Here is a 6,689-nt window from a genome sequence, read left to right on the forward strand (position 1 = left end):
GTTTGCCATTCTCCCAAGTCGCCTCGGAATAACGATTCTGAGCCATCCTCCACTCATGAAGGTAGCACCGGGTGTCGTCGTCATTGTAAGTCGGAAGAATCCGACGACGAGGCCGACATAGAAGATGCGGTGTTAGAAGGCCCGCCGGCCCTAGGAAGAGGATAGAGACTGTCATTCACAACAAACCTATAGGCGAGTCAGAACTATTCATCATCATAAACAAAAAATGTCAATCTCACCTCATGTATCAGAGATGCTGGTTCATCGGCATGTTATCCTCTAGGATTTCCTCCGCCACGCGCTTGCCTCGGTTGTCTTCACCGACCATGAGGGATGATTGGATCTACGAGAGGGAGAAGGAAAACCGCTATAGGGTTTCGGCAGGCAGAGAAGAGCAAAGGAACAGTTGCGAGTGGAGATGTGTTCGAGGCCAAAGCCACCGGCTGGTATTTGAAGACCTAAAGTGAAGAGGCGGATGCCCCAGGACACGCAAAAGGCAACCGCAATTAATTGAAGGCGAAGCGCCACTTCACTAATGCCGATGGGAATACGACGTTGAGCAACTAGAGGTAGGAAATCGAAGGGTTCTCTTAATAAAAGCCATGTTTTCAGACCTGATTCATTTAGAAGTCTAGGATCAGATGTATCAAATCAGCTCTTTAGCCGAAAAAAGAAGCGTAATTAAATAACAGAGAGTATGATCGATTCTACACAAGATACGCGTTGACATGCAGATTTCAAGTCTAGAACGTCATGGGTCGCTCTCAAAATTTCTAAGCCAAATTGCATCAGCTCTCGCGATCTGTTTGACTTCTTCGGCTGATCTAGGGATGCTCTCGAAGATGTACATATGAGTCTCTAGAGAAAGCTAGGGTTGGATTACCCTTGACGGCCAAAAGCGAGTAGCCGGTATGGTTGCCTAATTGGGAGAAACCTTATTGGATCAAACGTTGTGTTCCTGGTCATATTTACATTTTTGGAAACACTGAGAGGAGAAGAGGAATTCAGCAGAGCAATCAAATGGGGAATATTTAAAGGAATATTACCTTAACGTTTGGAGTAATACTTGACAGCCAATTTGCTCAGCTGTCGGTTCCAATAACCAATACTAGAAAGGTATCGCTTCTAGTGTGAAGATAAACCCAGAAGGGTAAAAGCCGATACGATACGTGTCGCCCACAGGAGCGAGGCAAACACAAACAAAGTGGTGCATGAAGTAAAAGGAAAATCATTGGAGATGATGGAATTGTTTGTTTGATGTCACTTATTACAAGCTATAGACCAAAAAACACTTTGTTCACTATATCATCGGCCTAGGACGTCAAGACTACAGAGTTGGCGGCGTCAGAGAAATCCTCAACCAGGCACTCATAATCTCTAGGGTATCCGGTGGCTGGAGCTCCATAGGGAAGAAGCAAACGATTATGGCTGGAGTGAACTTGTGTAGCAGCCAGTGCCATGGCAGCGCCATAATGAACGCCATGAAGAGCAACTTCTCTGATGTGGTTTGGCATGTCGTACAAGTGAACTACCGAAATGGTGCCCCTAGCATTGACAAATCCCACCGCATGGTCCGCAGCTAAATAGAGGCTTTCTAGCTGAGCCGATAGATCTAAAGGATTTAAGGAAGAGGTGATCAGGGTATTGGAGGCAAAAGTTAAGAAGAAACAGAAAATTATGGTAAATGTCTTACTAGTGATTATGGCTTTAGCCTTGGCAGCCTCTCCTACATCGGGTTAGCCTCAGGGGGTGATCGGCCCTAAACTATGGCCAGAGCCGACTCCGCAATAGCGAGGCAGTCGACAAGTTTCTCGCCGGTCCGGTCAATGGAAGCGGTCAAGTCATCGTTATCTCTTGGCCTCATCAGATCGCGGGGACACTCGGCGATGTTATCCAAGATCTCAAGCCTATGAAAAAAGCAGAAACTATACTAAGGATGTAGGAAGTTTGAGACGAAGCGGGTGGTTTTTTGATCCAGAGCCATGGCCCGTATATATAGCCCAGGAAGGCAAGAAGATAGACTTTGTCGGGGGTGTAAAACTGAAATCAGGAATGGAAATGGATTGACACTCTAGAAATTCAGGGGATAGATAACAAAGAAATAACAAATTTGAACTTATTACTTCCCTGAATTACAAAATATCGTGCGGCAGATATGAAGAATTTACATTGACCAGAGATCGACCCACCAAGACTTCTTTGGATTGAAGGGAGTCTAGATCCCCACAAGGCCAAAGGTCATCATGAACCGAGTCATGTCGGCCCATTGATAGAATTGTGCCAGGAAAAGGGGAAAGGCCACCCAATAGATGCCCAGCTGATTCTCAGTGGCTGGGAAACTATGGGAAAAAAGCCTATGGCTTTCCCGGTGGACATTTGGTGGAATGAACAAGGGAAAGGTGTCCACACATTTTAGCCCTTACAAACACTAGAAAAGCTCTACGAGCATGGTGAGAAGACACAGGTGATATCACAAGACTTCTTCTAGCCACAGTAGTTGATCCTCTTGCTCGACAAGGCGCTAGAATGAGCGACACAATCACCCTATGCACAAGTATTATTCTAACCACTCAAGATCTTCATAGTAAGAGAATGGACCATGGAGGGTCCAGCGGAGCTAGAAGCACTCGAGGGAGCAGATGGAAGAAAAACATGGCTGGATTGTTGAGTTGCTCTCATTAGGGTCGGATAAACATTTTATAGCCGGCCCAGAAAGATGAATCCAAGTGCCCGTGAAGCAGTTACACTCTTGTAAAAGTTTTGAGGCATAGGCTCATGAGTTGCGGACGGCAATAAACAGTAGACCCTAGATCAAGATTCTCTGCCCATGACTATGGACGAATTAGGGATACAGACATGATAATTTTGGAATAAAATTACTTTTATCCCAAAATTGGGGGGCATGTGTTTACATCAAAATTTGGAAGGAGTCTCGCAGAGACTTAAAAGCTCCTAAGGTCATGTCATCAAGGAAGCAATTGCATGCAGATCAGAATTAGCTTATTCGAATGCAGCACCGGAATCGGCTTTCTTCAGGCAGCGCTGGCAGATAATGACAAAGGCTACGATCAGCGCTAGGATGAAACATGATGGACTCTACAAAAGGGAAAAAATTAGAGTCTAAGTTATCTTAAATTAGGAATGTTTTCCTTTATACCGAATATTGTAATGAATCATGATCAAGTAGGATTCATGTTTAGACTCCAGGTATAAATACCGAACCCCAGCTATTGTAAAAAGGACAACAATCAATCCAATATATAAGTCATTTACTTTTTCGGCTCCGGCCACCCCTTAGGAGTAGGAGTAGAGTAGATCTCAGTGAGTTCTTTAGCAAGTATGGCTGCATCGATCCGGTGGACCACCACTGCTTGTTGTAAGTACCGTCATGGCTTATACCTCTGTTCGCACAGCTGTATTGATCCGGTCGACCTCCACTGCGACTCTAGTATAAGTTAGTTATTGATTCTTGCCTAGTTCAAGTATGGTTGCATTGATCCGGTGGACCCCCACTGCATAAACTAGATCAAGGTCAAGTTATCGGCTCTACCTTAGAATAGCAGTCTTTGGTAGATTCATTAAGTTACCGATATTGCTTATTGCTTTCATTATTCATCTAAATTACAGCAATATCACTCTACCCGATTGGAATTGATCTAGATCGGCCTTATATCCTATTTAGCCTATCATTTGTTAATCTAAAACTGATCTAATCTATACATTAAACGATGAGTTATGTTTTATCGGCTGTTTTACATCAATCTTGATCATGCATAGCGTACGGTTAAAGCATGTTGCGTCTTGACTAGATTTATTGGCTAGCAAAAACCATTCCATAGCCCGTTATCATGGCTTGTGTGATTCTGCCTCGCACCCCATTGTTAGCACCGTGAAGTGGGGATCGTTATTCGGTAGATCTATTCCTGATAAGGCATGACTTTAATTGTGCACTATGCCTGAATCGACTGTTTTAGCCGATATCGAGTGCTTTCATGAATAGTTCGCATCACGAGACCATTGAAGTAAAGATAGGTTGAAAGATGTGTTAGCCCCATGATCTTATTATTGTATTACGGCCTGCATGATTCTGCCTCATGCCCCACTGATATTAGTAATGAGTTAGGGTCATTGAGTCTATTGTTATTTCTATGGCCTGTATGATTCTGCCTCATGCCCCACTAGTCATAGCGATAGATGAGATCTAACATGTTTATTAGATTTATCTTTATTAAACAGTTAAATGGTGTTGAAATATTTCTTTATATAAAAGGGGTTCGGTTGCTTGTAATCATTGGCTCAGCATAAACCAATCATTGTTGACATCTTATTACCATTGATTAATATCTGCTCAAATAACGACATTTATCTTGAATGATAACCGATTCTTCTTATACAACCCAATGAGCTTTAACCGATTTATTCTTATGAATATGCTGGAATCAACTGTTTAATCGACCTCCTTTCATATCGGCTCTCAGAGCCGCACATTCGGGACTGTTTGGCAACACCGGCAAGTTTCGCCCTTAATTACTGATAAGCTTTCTCTCCTTGTCAATTATAGAGTCAAATTGACTAGTATGTCTTAGGAGGAGTGTGTAGAATCGATCATCCCTGTGCTGAAGCTAGGTAGATCTACAGCTCCATCGAGCAGACCCTTCTGGCTTGCTGCGTGTGTCCTCGGCACGGGACAAAAATTCTGTGTCGACACTTAGTATTTTGGCAACAACAACTCTTAAAATAAGAATACACATGCTAAGCTACTAAGCTAGCTCTAATGACTAAGATACTAAGCTAATCATTACCTCTACCAAATAGATTCCAAGCTCATCCTGTAAGTGCTTAATTTTTATAAACCAATATCTTGCCATTATTCATTTAGCCTTAATGGGTATTTAGCTACCATATTACATAGTATATTTTAGGGCTACAATAATTACAGTGAGCACATAATAATACAATGAAGCTACTATAAAAATTTTAGGATTTTTGCTATTACCAATCCACCACAAAAAAAATCCTACAATAATTAACTTAATAATATTGAGCACTCTCAAATGATTTAATAGCTCTTGGTATCAATAAGCACATATATGAACTAAATACACTAACAGATAGAGCATAATTTTAGGAACCTAACAAAATTTGTTTCATAATTTTTGGATATCTATATTATTTTATATTAATTACCAAAGTTTAGCTCAAAATTAAAATGAAAAATTATTTCTATTTTTCAAGAAAAAGATAAACCGATTTTAGCCCAACGCGGCCCACGCGGGGCGCGGCCCACGCGTGGAGGCGGCCCACGGGGGGGAGCCCACGCGCACGCTGGCACACTTGCAAAAACGCCCTCGCGTTATCAGACAATAGCGCGAACACTACACGTACTATTTCTATAGACAACGACTTTGCAACAGAGCCCTCATATCTTTTCACCTTCGCACTGGAGGTCCCCGAGATGCCCTGCGCTCACCGGCGCGACGAGCGGTGGCACTAGGCAGTATGCCGGCCACCCGAGACCCTTGCAGACCTAGTTAGGGGACCGATGCTCACCTATGGGCCGACGCACGATGATGGGCGGTGGTTGCACGAATGGGGGTGAAGTAGAGCGGGCTCTCCTCGGTGGCGGCGACCTACAACGGCGGCAATTGTGTTTTGGTAGGCCACAGCGTACAATAGATAATAGAGGTGATAGGTAAGCATCAGTGACGCACCACGATCCTACCCATGGCGGTGTCCTAGTCGGAGATGCCCCAAGCAAGTCTGGCCACGTGCGCGCGGTGAGCTCAACGGCGAACCGCAGCGACACGACCGTGGCTACGGCATGGAGGCAGCACTAGGGCTACGACTAGCGTGCGCACGATGAAGAGGGGTTCTAGGTGCAGCCAGTGGTGCGGCCAATTTGATGTGAGATCGCGAGGTTGGAGCTAGCCACGATGAGGCGGACTGGGCCTTAATGGCACAGTGACGGGAGCGAAGCTCCAAAATTGGAGCTTGGCCTAGCCATAATCAAGGAGGGGTGGGGGCGGTCGGTAAGAGGACGTAACGGAGGAGACGTGGGCATGAGAAATTGATGAGAGGTGCTCACTCTGTGACTCGCCGTGACTGTGACTTGACGGCGGCAGAAGTAGAGGAAGAAAGAGAGAAAGAGAGAGATGGGGCGCGGCAGGTGGGCTTGGCTCATCCTCACCTTGACGGGACGTGAGCAGCATGATCAGAACACCCACACGTAGGCGCTACAAACAAGGCGTGTGCGCGTCCGACCGGCATGGCCCGTGCGGCTGTAGTGTCTGAATTGACATGGCGACGGCGGCTCGACCACATGTGCGTGGCAGTGATGCAAGGGTACAGCGGATAGGCGTGGATACGATGTTGATGCGATGATAGCGGCAGCGTCGCGATGCGAGGCAGCAGTGGACGGATGAATCGGCAGCGCAGCATCGCCGCGGCGGCACCAACGGCGGTGGCGCGAGGCTGGACAGCAAGGCGCGGGGCCAGCGGCTCGCTGCGGCTGGCCTCGGCCAAGCCTAGGCGGCCCGACCGGCCAAGCGCTGCAGTACGGGGTGACCACGCGGGATGCGGTCATGTGCGCGACGCGGGGTGGCCACGCGGTGACCGCGCACACAGCGCCACCATCCCGAGACATGTGACGTGCATGAATTTTAAAGCGCCCAACACGACTAAATGGTTAC

The sequence above is a fragment of the Miscanthus floridulus genome, chromosome 1 (genome assembly GCF_019320115.1).
Source record: "Miscanthus floridulus cultivar M001 chromosome 1, ASM1932011v1, whole genome shotgun sequence".
Classification (NCBI taxonomy): Eukaryota; Viridiplantae; Streptophyta; class Magnoliopsida; order Poales; family Poaceae; genus Miscanthus; species Miscanthus floridulus.